At 34.0% G+C, this 17828-nt stretch overlaps 1 protein-coding gene across 1 annotated transcript in view; it reads right to left on the bottom strand.

The window, feature by feature from the left end:
* The window catches only part of igl (IQ calmodulin-binding domain containing protein igloo), a 557622-nt gene extending 544991 nt beyond the window's left edge, over positions 1–12631 (bottom strand). The window contains exon 1 of the mRNA XM_089649614.1: positions 12393–12631. The gene's annotated coding sequence lies outside the window, so the exon portion shown is untranslated. The remainder of the gene's footprint in view (positions 1–12392) is intronic.
* Positions 12632–17828: the final 5197 nt, after the last annotated feature.

Genomic DNA, 17828 nt, shown 5'->3' with positions numbered 1-17828 from the left:
GTTAAGGAACGTACTTGAGTTACTTTAACCAGTGATTCCTGGCTTACTTCGAGTAAATAATATCAATTCAATTTTTTTTAAAGATACTTTTTTGATATAAAATATATCAAAAAATATAATTTTTTTATTTCAAAAATATATATTTTTTTAAATTTTCCACATGTTGACACTTGTCACCAAGCAGAGTAACCGCCAAACCCTTCACATTGACCCTAGCTGTCCAATTCTTACTGATTTTAATTTTTTTTTAGAAAGAAAAAAAAAACATAAAATCACCGGAGATTTTGATCACATTTTACACTCCAAATAATGTAATAGGAATCACTGGTTAAAGTAAATTATTTTAAAAACACACGCATATTGGTTGATGTGTCAAATTTTCAAAACAATTGGTATAGAACTTTCGGAGATTTTGAAGAAACGAACATTAACATTTTTATTTATATGGATTAAACAGTACATTGGTTGCAGTGAAATATTTTATGGTGATATGTTTCGATGTAAGTAATGTCTTTTGAGTGGGTATAAATTTGCGAACCGAAACGTGAACCGTACCACGAATTACGGGAAAGGACCGAATGAACTGCAAGCGCCGTTTCGCTCCATTTGCGGTTGCTTCGTTTCCTTCCCATAAGTTGAGGTTCAGTTCGCCAGTTCGGCTCGAGACCACCTACGTAGCATATTGGGGTACATATATATTTTGTAATTACCGGGTGCGGTGTGTAATTTATAAGTGTGTGTGTGTATGTGTGAGTATATTTGCAGGTGGGAGAATTAATGGTGATCTGTGAAAGAGTAACTATTGTATGCGCGTTGAACAGTTTATATTACTGACATGGTGCTCCTTTTAAATATGGACAGTGAATTCGAAAAAATTGCGATGTTGGAGTTTAAGATGATACATCGACGTAAGTGAAGACTTTGCCCTAAAAGGCCTAGAAAATCTTCTTTCCGTGGAGTTTACTTTCATTATTTCTGATGAACGTATTACTAAAATCTCAAATGTTTCTAGAGGGCTTACTGCTAAATTTATAGTTGAAAATCGTTTTATAAAATTTTCAAAACGTTTCACATATTAATCTTAAATATCAATAACTTATGTCCGGAGGGATCCCTCTAGAAACATTTGAGATTTTAGTAATACGTTCATTAGAAATAATTAAAATGTGAGCGTTGAGCTAACCCCCGTTATTAGAGTATTATGTCGCCTTAAGCGAATATTATTGAAGGTGTGAAGAGCAAGGTTAATTGGCAAATGTGCTGCTGCATTAGTTTCAATTGTGTATAAGAAAAATTCTGTTTTAATCATTGATGAAGAATAATTGAAAAAAAACACAAAATAAAAACGGTCGCAACTTGGACAAAAACCATTTTTTTTCCAATTGAGCTATTGCCACCTCATTACTTTCTTTCATTTTTATCTAAATTACATTTTTTTAATAACTAACATTATCTCTCTGTATTTTATTTTCATTAAGAGTTGTAAATATTATATTCTGTAATTTATTTATTAATGAATTAACGGACTTACTTCCAATATATTACAAAGCGACACGAGATTTGGGACAATGTACAATGCAAGAGTAAAGGATGGCATATAAAAGCAGAGAAAAACAGGGAAAACATAACAAAATAGAAGTGTCAAGTCTAGTCAAGTATATCCTCAATTGCATAGTGAGCAACAAAAAACACTCTGACTTATACCAAAATAATCAAGGTCTTGACGTGAGTTGACCATTCTACATTAGGGTGGATCGCCATTGTATGGAATTTTTATTTTATTTTTATAAATAAGTTTTCGCGGGGTGCGGAATAGATGCTCTAGGTACATACAATTAAGCATACAAAATATCAATTTAAAATTTTGATAGCAAGTACTGCCCCAAAGCAGTTGAATTATTTAAAATGTGGTAAAAAATTGTCCCTTTATAAAACAGTTTTGTGTCAATATTAATACTTTAATTTTTATTTTTACATTTCATAATGAATAAAAATTGCCGCGCCTTAAATAATAATGTGATAATATTTATTTTCCCGCGAAAATTTGACAAATTGCCGAGTCCACTTTCTCGCGCCTCGCTCGCGCACCGCGCATCTTTAGATCAACCGTCCATATCTCGCAGTACAGTTTCAAGTTTTACTAACGTTGATCTTCCAACTGACCAACATTACTTTGCTTCATTTACTCCTTCTTCTTATGTAATAAATCCAACAAACAGTGGACTATCTGTTGTATCCAGAACATTGGATCGATACAGTATTTCTGATCAGGCAGGTGCTGCCATCGTCTGCGCTACATTGCAAGATATTGAATTAGTGACAACAGACAATCTAACAAACGTGATCGATCGTAATAAGATTCGACGTGCTCGTGCCAATACTACGACCACACTGACTGCCATCAAAAAGCCCCAATTTGATTTGTGCATTTGCATATCGTTTGACGGTCAAAGGATAAAACATTAATCATGGAGGATGGACGCAGAGAAGTTGTGATAGAAGAACATATCAGTCTTTTGAAAGAACCTAGCTCAAAATACATTGGCCTCATGGGCGTTAAGTTCGGCGATGCTAAAACAATAGCTCACAAATTGTTTTCATATTTTGTGGCAAAATCCATTGATTTAGCGTGCATCATGGCTATCGAATGTGACGGAACAGCAGTTAATACTGGAACTAAGTCTGGCATTATTCGACTTCTTGAAGGAAGGCTCCATCATCTACTTCAGTAGTTGGTCTGTCAGTTACATGCTAAAGGGTTAAGTTTGAGACACCTTTTCGAATACCTTGATGGATTGACAACAGGTTCTAGAAGCTTTAGCGGCCAACTAGGAAAGTTACTCAAGAACTGTGAACATCTTCCTGTGATAGAATTTCAAGCAATAGAATGCAACTCACCTATGAACCTTACTTATGAAATTACAAAATCCCGTGACTACCTTAGCACAGACCAGCTTTTTTTATAGGAAATGTGCCGAGCAATCGCCGAAGGACAATGTAATGGAAACTTAGCGAAAAGAAACCCGGGTAAAATCTGTCATTCGCGTTGGTTAACAACATCCAATACTATACTCCGACTTTACGCATCAACCAAGAATCCGACAGAAATTAGGTGATATTGACTGAATTTATGCTAAGAGTTTATGCTCCGATGTGGTTTAAAATAAAAACACAACCTTCGAGACAACCAAGAGCAGACTTCAACCGGCGAGACACCTCCACGAAACCATAAAATTGTCTCGTTACCTTCCAGAGCATTTGAAAAAAGTGGTAGATCCCGTAATTCAATGCAACGAGTATTTTGGCCAAGCGAAAATATACTTATTAGGTAGTTTATTAAACGACGAACGTAGACAGATTAGAGAGTTGGCTCGCAGACGGATTCTAAGTATCAGAGAACTTACGTTGGGGTTCTCTCCAATAAGAGTATTTAAGCTACCTACTTTTAATTTCAACGCAGAAGACTATATTGACTTGATCTACTAGGAAAAACCATCAGAAGCACCTCTTACAAAACTGATATCAATAATTGATGCCATTGCAGACCACGAAATTATCGAATCCAACATTTTGTGTAAGTTCCGATTGATGCCCAGTCACACGCAAGCCACGGAAAGATGCATCAAAGTGGTAACGGCATCATGTTCTGCTGTTTGCGGCCCTGAAAGACGTGAAGAGTGGATCAAAACAAGCTAGAATCTTGTTGTATAGTGCCAGTATCGAATTCGAAGAAGGACTATAAAATACAATAACTTTTATGATTTTTGACTATATTTTTTAACAGTGTTTGTGATTTTTTTTTGTGTAGCAATGGTACTTTTATTGTTTCTTGATTAGTAGATAATATTATTAGTAAATTTTTTTTATATTTTAACTACTTTTATTCAGCAAAGATTAAACCCTTCTTTTTCTAGTTTCACGCTGTTTTTTTTTTAAATTTGAATTGACTTGGGGCAGTACTTGCACTCGAAATATCTTAATGCTGTCGTAATGACTTTTAAAAGTATCCCCATAGAGCAACCATTCCACACCCCGCTGCTAAGAAAAACATAAAAACAAAAAATCGATCCACCCTATTCTACATATTCTGGACAGTGGTGAATTATAAGTATAATTAGTCGAGTGTTGATTGAGGAAGAGCAGTTCTTTATTTCTAAGTCTACGAGAAGGTATTTTGAATGAGATGAGTTCTAGTAATGTAGGTGAGTCAATAATATACTTGATAATTTTAAAGAAACAAATGAGATGGTCGACGGTCTTCTAAAGGAGAAAGATTTAGAAATTTGTTCAATTTTATAATACGAGTAATTACCTCTTTCTAATCCTAGCCTAGCAATCCCTTTTAGGAACCGATGCTGAACGGACTCTCGGATGAAATCTTCACCAATCTTAACATCATGTCAATTAAACAACTATATTCTAAAACTATACTCATTTACATTCATAAGTACAAAACCCAAGAAATAACAACAAACACGTACAATAGAAACACTAGATCTCATGGTCAAAAACTTATCCAACAAATAACTACTAATACAACTTTTGGGCAAAATAGCTTCTTATAAATATCATAGTATTAAACTCTACAATAAAATACCACTCTCATTCAAAAACCTCAACATTATAACATTTAAATCTCAAATAAAAAGCTGGATACTTAATATAGGGAGATCTGAAATAGAAAATATACTGATATCAAACACAGACTAAAACCGAATCTACTAAACTGAACTATACAAAAAAACACTATCTTACTTATTTTAAAATTATTTTTAAAAAAAAATTGTAGTACATGATAGGTATATGTTTATAATTAAATTCATATGTTACTTTATTGTAATATTAATTTCTTATAATTAAATAATAATATGTAAATGAAATCCTCAGCACGGGAGATCCCAGTGAGGATATCATTATCTATATGTTACTTAGAAAAGAAGACAATAAAACATTTATTATTATTATGACGAATATGGATAGCATAAAAAGGAGACCATATAACATGTAATGTAATATGGTCTAAATATTATTAATTATATGTAATGATTACATAATATTCCTGTGAGGTTTATAAGTTTCTGTAAGTTATCCCTAATGAAATTGAGTAATGAAATAATTCTTATCCCTCACAAAACCATGTCAGTGGGCAGTTAGAGATATGTATCAGCAAGTTACAAATCAATGGATTAGTAGTCCTATCGGTCCATAATCTCCTTTCAAATAATTCTTCCCGATATTAGTAGCAGGGAAGCTATAAGCTAGCAGGGTCATTTATCTAATGAGATTTGAACTATCGCGTCTACCATATCCATACTCCATACCATATAGGATACTCGCTCAGCCGCCTCAAGTGCTACTATTTTAACGGAGACCACCAGTGATACCGCAACATTGGAACCATCAAAAAAAGTGACCAACAAAGCTTCAACGCCCACCTACCAACCATCAACTAATCTAGAAGAACTGCAAGAGTTAGTCATTTATAAAACGACTAATTTAGAAAAAAAACAAAATGATATTTTGGACCAAAATAATAAAATTCTAGAAAATATCCAATTCATAAGTGCGCAGTATGAGGACTTTCTTGCCAGATTTCGTAACATGGAGCAACGGAATGATGAACTCACGAAGAAGAACGCCATTTTGGAAGCCAGAATTACGGTCCTGGAGAATGGTCTAGAATTTCAAGAGCGTGCCCTCAAAGCAAATAATGCCGAAATAAGAGGCATTCCTGAAATCAACGGGGAGAATTTACAAGACGTAATGTTCAACATCTGCCAGACTACAAAATCCTCGATTCAAACTAAAGATATCGACTCTATCTATCGGTCAGCTAAAAAAAATAATAAACAGAATCATCCGAGAGAAATAGTTATCAAATTAAAGACGAATCTAGCTAGAGATCAGCTGCTAGCGGATGTGAAAAATTACAATAAAAATCAACAAAATACCGAAGACAAACTTAACACATTGAACATTGGAATTGCCGGTCCTCGCTCACCTATCTACGTTTCCGAACAACTGACCTTTCGATCAAAGCAGCTCTGGTTTAAGACACGCCAATATGCCAAGGAACGTATGTTTCGATTCGCGTGGGTTAAAGGAGGGAACATATATATTAGAAAAGAGGCGGGATCAAATGCTATTCTCATTTCCGATGAATCAAAATTGCCAACACTGTGATAAAATTGTACCAATTTCGCTCTCGAGGTATATTTCGTCTCGCTTGTTTACTATTATATTTAGTCGTTGTTCCCGCTTCATCAAGTCTATTGCTTTCCACTACCTGCTAGGAACTTGTATTATCACCAGCTTCATAGTAATTTTAGGTGTCAATAAAACTAAATTAGATATTGTATTAAAACTTATATTATGCGAAAGTTTATCACAGCACCACGTTAATCTAAAATATAATAACTATGTTACGCAATACTACACTTATTTAAAATATACTAAATATGTTTCGTTTACCATATGATAATTATAATGATTCCGATATAAATTATAACACAAATGTTATTTATGATCTAAATAATCTAAACAAATACAATTGGGGCTCATATAGTCTAAAAATCATTCATCAGAATATCAGAAGCATTTCAAAAATCGATGATTTTTTATTATTTCTTGATCAATTTAATTACTCATTCGATGTTATAATTTTGTCGGAATGTTGGATAAATAAAGAATACACCTCCAAAATTATACAAAATTACTCTGAATATCACACTAACATAAGTTTAAATAAATCAAGTGGAATCGTTGTTTACATCAGAGACGGAATACAAGCACAAGTAGATGAAATTTTATTATCACAAGCAAACTGTCTGAAAATTGTTTTGAACAACAACTTATGTATCTTTGCAATCTACAGATCACCCGCTTTCCAAAACATCGACACTTTTTTGAGCTCACTTCAAGCAATCATCAATAGTTCAAAAAAAATAGAACGTCAAATCATCATAGGCGATCTCAATATTAATACTATTCCCGAATACCATCGTCAATATAACGATTATTTATGCCTGCTTACTGAAAATGGATTCATTCAGACAATTAATAGCCCTACTCGAGAACAGGGCATGAGTAAATCTTGCCTAGACCATATCAATGTTAAAAATGTTAACCTAATCAACTCATTTGTTTTTCACACTACAATTTCAGACCACTACACCACAGCTCTCTGTCTTAAAAACAAACCTCCCACTGATGCTAAAATTAAATATGTCCCTCGAACAAATTACAATAACTTAGTCGAAGACTTGCGATCAGAAAACTGGCAAAACGTTCTAGACCAAATTGATACTGACTCAGCAATGAATGAATTTATCACAAAATTACATTCATATATATCTAAACACACTAGTCACATACACATAACAAATAATCAAGTAAAACTCACACCTTGGATCTCCCCTGGCCTTGTCAAATCTATTCACAGAAGGAATCAATTACACGAAAAGGCGAAAAGATGTCCTGAAAATATTTTAGTACAAGCTCATTATAAAAAGTACAGGAATTTATGTAAACATTTAATTAAATCGACCAAAGAAAATTATTATAAAAAAATTATTTACGAAAATAACTGTACGCCAAAACGTCTGTGGGAAACTTTTCGTAATATATCTAAAACAAAAATTAATAAATCTTCCGAAATTAAATCGTTGTACATTAATAATATAAACTGTTCAGACCCAAAAATTATGGCAAATTTTGCCAATAATTATTTCACTTCAGTGGGAGTCACTCTTGCGAAAAAAATTCTTGATAAACTTAATACTACTGAAATTGATCTCGCTAAGTTTACTACCTCTAATTTCGGTCATAAAATAGACAATGTACAAACAACGACAAACGAAGTCATGAAAATAATTGACGATCTTAAGTCATCAAATGCTTGTGGTCCTGATAAAGTCTCATCAAATCTGTTAAAACTTATTAAATCCTCAGTCGCAATACCGATCGCGTTCATTTCGAATCTAAGTTTTAAATCAGGAATATTCCCCAATCATTTAAAACATTCAGTAGTTATATTGCTTCACAAAAATGGTGACAAATCGCATGTACATAATTACCGGCCAGTTTCTTTGCTAAATTCGGTCTCGAAAATTATTGAAAAAATTGTAAAAAATCGCCTTAGCACATATCTGGAAGATAATAACATTCTTTCTAATAGACAATACGGCTTCCGACCAGGTTTAAGCACAGAAAACGCTATCGCTAACCTGACAAAAATCATCTCTAATAATATCGATGGAGGAATTAAATGTACTGCACTATTCCTGGATCTAGCCAAAGCGTTCGACACTATATCACATAAAATTCTGTTGAAAAAACTACAGTGCGTTGGAATACAGGGTCAACTATTAAAGTGGATGGTTAGTTATTTAGAAAACAGAAGCCAAAGAGTGAACATTAATGATACTCTAAGCGATTCAGCAAATATTAAATTTGGTGTACCTCAGGGAAGTACTCTAGGGCCAATTTTGTTTAATATATATATTAATGAGCTATGTAACAGTTCCCTTGCCGACCACATTATTACCTTTGCAGACGATACGGTCTTGTTATTTGAAGGTAAAAACTGGAATGAAGTTCACAGTAAAGCAGAAGCTGGTATAAACAGTGTTAAACAATGGCTTGATAATAATCTACTCACACTCAACACGGAGAAAACAAAATTCATCCGCTTCAGTGCAACTCAAGCGGGACAACCGAAAGAAACACAAAACATTATTATACACCACTGCAATAACCTAACTACTTGTAATTGTAACACCCTAGAATGCGTAGATAGTATAAAATATCTAGGAATTATGATAGACAAATTTCTGAGATGGGACCTACATATAGACTCAATTTCCACAAAAGTCAGAAAACTTACTCATCTTTTCCTGGGCATTAGAAATATTCTCTGCATAAAAGATCTTAAATGTTTATATTATGCTCTGTGTAACTCATTACTTGAATATGCATCTTTGGGATGGGGCGGATGTACCAAAACAATACTGGATCCCTTAGTAAAAGCACAGAAATCACTGCTAAGGGTCATCCTAAAAAAACCATTTAGGTACCCCAGTGATGTATTATTCAAAGAGATACGAGTTCTTGATGTCAGGCAACTATACATAAAAAAAATTATATTACACACTCAAAAACAACGTCACCACTACCCTTCCATTGATCATTATCACGACACTAGACATTCAAGGAGGAATCCAGTTGTTCCACCTACTACTATGACATCCTTTGCCCAAAGACAATTCTATTACCTTGGTCCAAAATTATTCAACCTCTTACCCGATTTATGGAAATCGAAAAGCATAAGCATTCTGCGTAAATTAGTTTATTATTGGCTTCTAGACTTGGGAAGAGTCGAAAGCGAACTTATGATGACCAACAGATAAACAAAAATGTTCTGTACTCACATTTATTCATTGTTATTGGCAGTTAAATAAAAAATTCCTACCATGCATTTGATTTATACAATGCGATTGATAATTTTTGTGATTGATAATGTTTATACAATATGTTTTCATGTACCTTGTTTATATGTTTCTTGATTATGTATATTATATTATATGTACCTTGATTATGTAAATTAATACACAGCACAGTAACAGCGATCAAATTAAGAAACCCACCTAATATTTTTCTTATATTGTAACTATAAATTGAATTAATCCAATATGTTATCATGTACCCTGATACAGTGTTCCTTAATTGCATATTATTACATGTACCTTGATAAAATTTATCAGGTGTTTTCATAAAAAAAACTAATATTCGGGTGTACAAATATGTCTGAAAAAGTTTTTATTTTGATTACTTTGATAAATATATATGTATATAGACTATATTACTAGCGTAACTATTAATGTAAAGTATGGAAATATAATTCATAACAGCAGCGTGTACAAATGTTAACTAAACCAGGCAATTTGGCTGTCCTAAAACGGGAAAATTTCCTAGTTGGACAGCCAAAGCTTCCTTAATATGTATGTAATTATTTGTATCTAATAAATAAATCTAATAAATAATAAATATCAAATAATCCAAAATAATTTCTTAAGATAATTAAACTTCAGATTAGGCATTCCTGAGAAATCTTTCATTACAGCTACCTACTTTATTAATATAATTTATTAAAATTATCGATATGGGGATTTTTATAGTACTCCGCTTTGCAATACATTCCAAATAAATGGAATATTTCAAAACGTATCCGAAAAATAAAACTGTTTTTTGAAAAGTGTTAAAATAATTTTTAAAATGTTGTTTATATCTAGATAGTATAAAATAACGTCCCTATCCGCGTCTGTCTGTTTTTGCGCTTAGTTCTTCTAAACTAAATCATTTAGAAAATTTATTCCTGAAGGTTTACATATATAATACATGCATATTATATTTATAGAAAGTAGAGTAAAGTCAATGTTTTGTAATAAAGTCGTTAAAATATATATTTTTTCGGGAACTAAATTGCTAACGCCGGCTAAGTCTTATGAGATACATCAAAATAATATACTACGGAATTGTATATCCTAAAAAGGCCTACAGAAAAGTAAGGGCTTATATATGTCTATCTCCTAAGGATAACCCCCAGCAAAGCCGGGTAAATGTCAGCTAGTACTAAAATAAACTTATAATTTTTAAATTATTACCTACATTTTTTTCTGATAGATGGCTCACCTAGCATTTTTTGTAACTAATTATAATTTAATCATTGATATTTTGGTTTCATAGAGATAAAAATTTTATTTCTTCGGTGGTTAAGTTCTAGATTTGAACATAAATCGTGGTGTTTTCTCTTTCTAACACTATTTCTCACCATGAGAGTAAGGGAGATACAACGATTTCTATGAGACCATATGAGTTGTTTCCAAAAGCGAATAAATTAGCCTGGGGGGTAAGAAAGAGAAAACAAAACGCTTTATATTCAAATCTAGAAGTTAACCACATTTGAATCAAAATGTGCACCTTAATGAAATCAAGGGAAGTAAAAAGTGTGCGAATTTAATTTATTTTTTTGTTTGCTTTCAAAATTTTAACAATTCAAAAAAATGTGTTTTTTTTTAAATAATAAAATTTGAAAGCGTATTTCAACACCGTACAAAAACTGTTATCAGTTTTCGAATTCGTTTAGAAATATTGCATTTATTTGGATTTTATTGAAAAACGGAAATACTCAAACCTTCTGACAGAATATGCCGGAGGCCTGAGAAGTGAAGCACTCGCATACCCAATTTCTACCGATGTATAACAAGTCAATTGATAACTCATAACTAAAAAAAGTATTTTTGAAAATAATATCTATACATTTGTTATGCCAAAACATTAATTATATGAAATAGAAAAAAACACTCAAAATAAGCTCCGAAAATTATAAAAAACACGTTTTGCTCTGTTATTTAGGTGATCGGATAAATCATGACAATGACAATTCATCACATCTTTAAAAAGTTATATAAAGACATGGAAAATGATGAACAAAAACTTTATTAACTGGGTTAAGTAGGTTAGGTTAGGTTAAAATTATTTTTTTCATCGTTTCTAATGACTTTATATCACTTTTTGAAAGTGTATTGAATTGTCACTGTGTTGAGTTATCATGGAACCGTTATTTAATATGTTATAGGCATGAAAAAATTCACAGTGTATCTTTAAATGCAACTAAAGCATTTATCGAGAAATTTTTGCTCTATTTCAAACGGGTCCTGTTTTATTAAATATTTTCACCATTTTTGCTTAATTATTATCGTGTTTTTTTTTAATATTAGCGAGTTCCCTCTAACAATAGTATTTGCATATCTCCCTTTTAAACCATCTTTGAACGGTTACTACGGGGCTTTAAGTAAAATTGACTTGTTTTGATTTTAAAGAGATGATTAAAAATGGTTTTGTGAAAATTTGTCGGACTTGAAAATTGTTGAATTTCGTGTATGTACTAATCTACTGCAATGTTTATGAGTATATTGTACAAAACAGGTAAATATTTAAGCTTTTTTAACGAGTGATAAATAAAAATCGTGACACCATAAAATCGAACCTTAAAACATGAAAAGCATATTTTAGCAGGCAAAAGCGCTATCTGCGTGTTACAATACAGTAGCTTAGGCTATCTGGGGAATTTATCTATCGCCACCTTATCGGGACGTCATAAAATCGGCCCTAAGCGCTTCAACATAGTAAACTGCAAACCAATCTGCTAAGTACTGTCAAATCAGCTATGCAATGAATGTTGTGCGTTTGTTGTGAAGGTAGAAACAAAGGAACAGCAGAAGTATGGGTGAATATTTTGGCGACACATCTCTATTATTTCTATTATATAAAAAAAATAAAAAAATAAAATATAAAAAAAAAAAATAAAAAAAACAACAAAAAAAAAATCCTACCTTTGTTGTCCGCCACGTGATTTTCTTCTTTCTTCTTATCTTTTGAAGTAGAATCTTCTTCTTCTACCTTTTTGGCATCTTGACTCGTGTTGCACCCCATGATTCTAACTTTAATCACTTTACTTCTTTACTATGAATAATTATTTTTCAAAAACTTTTTCATAATCTATGATTACATTGAAATTCAAAATTCACTAAAATAACTGTCGGTTTTTGGCACTAAAACTTTTAAAATGTTTGTTTTCCTGTAAAATAAAATAAAAACATATTAATTATTTTATTAATAGTTATCAAGTTTTTTTTTTACATTTAATAATATTATTGTATAATATTTAAAAATATATATAAACTCGTTCCACTTTGTAGTTATTATTACGCTGATTCGCTTTCCGAAGACAATTTGATAATACCTGCAGAAAGCGAAACAGCTGTCACGCGTAATAGCATCTATACAGCAGTTGATTTTTTTAAAGTAAGTATGTAATAAGACAACAAATTATTATAAGCAATAATTAGACGCCTGAAATATCCATACAAATTGAAAATATCTCCCGAGTAAAAATAAATGCCGCCGACGGTAATTGAATCCGCACCTTCTGATGTCCGGTCAGGTGCTCTGGACCACTGAGCTACGTCGGCTTATTTTCAACACGCCAAATAATTCAATATGTACTAGTACTTCAATCAACAATTACTGCTTATTATATGTTTTCACCTGTAAACAACCAACTTTATTTTTGTAGGAAAGGCTTTGTTAGTTCTAAATTTCTCACTAGATGGCGTCGAGACATATTATATCTATATTTATTGGTGAAATATTTTGACTTGTCAAATATTATTATTTTTTTAATGATAAACTAATGTTTATAAGACAAGGTTTTTTATGCATAGCATAAAGGGTAACAAATTATTGCTTTTAATTATTTGTTATCTTTGGTACTATGCATAGATAAATATTATGGTATATATTAGGTTAGGTATATTCCTCCTTACTAATAAAAGCGTTTTACATTTAATACAGTGAAAAACAATTATTTACCCTGCATTCGTGGTTGTTTATTAGTTGTGTAAAATTTAAAACAGCTTTATTATTAAGCCCCTTAGCATGGACTCGGTGTGTTTTTTTATGAACAAATCTACACTTTTATTTCGAGATTGAAGAAATTTTGCACACTTAACCCGAGGACGATCACTATGAGATTTTAACAAACCATCCTTACAACCTTTTCCACACCTTAAAGCGGAATTTTGATATTTCTTGATAACATTTTGCATATTTGACGTTCAAAATAAAACGAAAATTACTGTCTTTCGAAAAACTCTGTGTAAAGACGGAGCAGGACTTAACAGGGACAGCTAGGGAATGCAATCCCGCAAGAAAATGTCAATCCAGGTATTTGCGGGACTGAACAATCTTAGTCCCGCTGGATCCAGGTATTTGCGGGATCCAGCAGAGTGGACTTAGATATCTAATCAATCGTATTATAAAGACCTTATACCTCGATCTACCAACCTTGGTTTTAGAGTTTTAAATTTATACCTATAATATAACAAGTTCTTTGGGATATTTTAAATGATTTATTAATAGGTATATACCTTTAGTTAGACATAGGTAAAATTTAAGTCATAAATTGGCAAAGAATAAGATAAGACATAAATTTACATAACATACCCGCCTCGGAACAGATTTTGTCTAGTGAGGTGGGTAAAAGAAATCTATGTACACAAATGAAAATAAAATAAACGCCCGGATTACCGGCACTGAAACTGAAACTGAACTAAAACTTAAATTTAAATAATAACGTTCACACGATAAACAATATTCTTGTACAATGAACATCATAAGTTTAATTAAACTTTATTTTGAAATAGCTTCGTAAAAACATTAAAGTATTAATAGTGTCATCTGATAAACGGCTTCTGATATTGGACACAAGGTAGCCAGCGGCTGAAAAAGCTCGTTCAGCTTCCACGCTGGTTGGTTTAATAGTCATTAGCGAATTGTAAGTGAATTGAAGGTATGTGCCTTTTAATCCACCGGACTCGAAGTAATTCATTTCCTTCTTTATCAAAACCTAAAGGTTGCTCATATTGCCAGATCTAGGTTGTTGATGGGCTGTTGAACTCTTCATACTTATCAAAGTAAGTTCAAGTTCGTCTTGAAGTGACAATGCTGCGCTTCTCTGTAATCCCGCCAGTCCAGCGGGATCCCGCAAAATTTTCGACCGAGATTAGTCCCGCAAAATGTCTGCGGGATCTCGGTATTTCGGGATCCCGGTATACCAGGATTGCATTCCCTAGGGACAGCTAATGTCGTACAAAATGCTTAGGAAAATTGTGCACGGTTACCAATCCAGAGATCGCGGGTTCTAATTCAAGTGTGCGCAAATGAATAAAATTTGTTTAATATATGTGCATATATTCCATGTGCCGACTAGGAATACAAGACAAAATATAAAATTCTTCTGAAATACATACACGACCAACTATCAGACACACTCACTGACCAATAGGATGCATGATCTGGGAAACAAGTATGGGAGTACTATTGATTTATTTATTGACTCCACTTATAGAATTAAGGCGATGCACTACGTCGTGTAGTATTTTAAATTGAGCCGCTATCAATAACAACCCTTACGTAGATAGCGATAAGGTTTAAATTCCCGCTTAACACCATCCGCCTGTTTTGATTTATGCAAGAAAAAAACATGGCCAAAAAGTGCCTTTTATTTTATTTTGTGGATGTTCAGGCATAAATATTAATTTTTTTTTGATCATTTTAAAAATAACTTAATTTTCCACACTATACAATAAAATCATAACCGAAAATGGGTTCGTAAGTAGGAGATTTTGAACTTTAAAGCAGTTTTCATAGGTCTTTACATTATTTTTTTCTGGGCTTATAAAAAGACTTATTTCAAAGGCCAGGATGTATTCTACTCGCAGTATTTAATTAAAGCATCTGAAACATTTCTAGGCGACCAAATTTTCAAACCAAAAACACATGATTTTGCATTACCACGTATGGCATCGCCTAAAGCAGTGCTCCGCAACCGGTGTGCCGTGGCACACTGGTGTGCCGTGAGCCAGACACAGGTGTGCCGTGGTCAAATTCAATGTATTTGACATTTTAAAATATTTCATTATGTATATAATACACAATGACAAAATGTTTTTCATAATATTGTCTATTTTTCATTGTCTGCAGATAGTGTTAAAAGACGTATTCACAATATATTAGAAACACTGATTAGAAAACTGTTATTGGCTGAAAAATTTGCACTTCAGATCAACGAAACAACCGATATTAAAAATAAAGCACAGTTGATAGCTATTGTACTTTTGGTTGACGAGGACTTTATTAAGGAACATTATTTATTTTGTAAGGAGGTTCCAGAGTGAACTACCGGTGAAGAATTTTTTCAAGTAACCGATGATTTCAAGTAACCGATGATTTGAGCAATTGCATTTCTGTTTGCACGGATGGCACTGCGGCAATGACGGGTAAAAGGGTTTTGTCTCTTGTGTAAAACGAAAAAATCCAACGTTACAATTTACACGCTGCTGCATACATCGAGAAGCATTGATGGTCAAAAATTTACAGGAGGAACTTTTGAACACGATGAATGAATGCATTAAAATCGTAAACACAATTAAATCAAGAGCCCTAAACTCGCGAATCTTTGGAATACTATGTGCAGAAATGGGAGCCGAATATGAATCCTTATTGTTTTATACTGAAATTCGTTGGCTATCCCGAGGCAACGTTTTGGCTAGATTGTTTGAGCTTCGTCACGAGGTGTGTGAGTTTCTTTTAAATCAAAATATGCCCAAACTGTACATCAGCACCTCGATGATAATTACTGGATAGCCAAACTTGCATACATACATGGATGATATATTCGAGCATTTGAATGAACTTATTAAGGCGAACTGAGTTCTGCATGTTTCTGTAGGCGAATGTGTGGATGCACGGTTAGGTAGAAACTGTGCAGGTGTGTGGGTCGAGCACGATTCGGTAATCCTCGGCAATGCTCGTGCATTGATGTGAGTCATTCTGAATCGAATCGCGCGCTCGCGAACAGCATTTAATTAAGCTCATGTAAAGACTAAATAAAGTAACACTTTTCATTTAAAATAGATATTATTATTCAATTCAATCCATTCTCTTAATCCTGCTCAAACAGGTTATGGGCCCAGTTAACGTATAACTAAAAATTAAGAGAACGCGAGTGAAATTATTCGACAAGTCTCACGTGGTGCGGAACGGAAGTCGGCCATTGTTTTAGTGTCAGAGCTAACTGTTTGAAAACGAGCGTGAAGTGTGAATAAAATTCACGATGTCGGTCGGCATCTCGGTGAAGGGTGTGAAGCCTTTCGATGGAACAAACTTCCAGGGCTGGAAAGCTCAAGTGAGTGCACTATTTGTGATGAACGAGAGAGAAGCCTGCTGCCGGCGATGGACATGCGGCCGCGCTGAAGAAAAACGTGAAAGATGACGCAACGGCAAAATTCATAATTCTGTCAAATCTTGACGAGGCTCAACAAGTGTGTGTGTTGTCGTGCATCTCTGCGAAAGAGATGTGGGACAAATTGTGTCTCATTCACGAGCAGAAAACCGCGTCAAACAAGCTGGGTCTGCTACAAAGATTTCACGCTTATCGGATGAGTGAAGCAGACACTGCGGTTCAGCATGTGGCCAGGGTGATGAATATGGCGAGTCAACTGAAGGACGTCGGTGAGAATGTATCAGACACTACGATAATGGCAAAAATACTCGCGAGTCTCACCAAAAAGTTTAGCACGCTGCAGGTGGCGTGGGACAGCGTAGACCCTGCGCGACAAACTCTCGATAATCTCCAGGAACGGCTAATAAGAGAGGACACGAGGCTCAGCGGCGAAGAAGAAGCGTCGGAAGCGCTGGCTGCAATAGCCAAAAATCGTCGTGGGCGAGGAACAAAAAGTGCTGAAAAGGACATGAAGAAAGTGCAGTGTTATAAATGCCAAGGCATGGGACATATTGCGAGTCAGTGTCGGAATAAGCGGAAGCCACGTGACGACGGCGAAACATCAAGTGATTGCGCGTTTGTAGGAGAGACAGGTAGCTCGATCGCGTCGGGCATGAAAAATAGCGCGCTTATACCGTGGACGGAGAGTGGCGTAATGGCGATCGATCAAAGCGAGGTCTGGCTGATCGACAGCGGCGCATCGAAACATCTAACCTACCGACGTGACTGGCTGACTGACTACAAGCCGGATAACACGGGCGCTACAGTATCGCTTGGTGACAATCAGATATGCGACGTCGCTGGTGAAGGCACGGTGCGAATTAAAAAAAATGATCGATGGAGTGTGGCAAGATGCGAGAATTGAAAAAGTGCTACACGTTCCGAAATTGAGAAAAAACTTACTCTCCGTCGGAGTATGTACAAA

This window comes from Hesperophylax consimilis, chromosome 30 (genome assembly GCF_061612785.1).
Source record: "Hesperophylax consimilis isolate HC1 chromosome 30, BYU_Hcon_1.0, whole genome shotgun sequence".
Lineage (NCBI taxonomy): Eukaryota > Metazoa > Arthropoda > Insecta > Trichoptera > Limnephilidae > Hesperophylax > Hesperophylax consimilis.
This window is presented reverse-complemented; position numbering and strand designations above follow the sequence as displayed.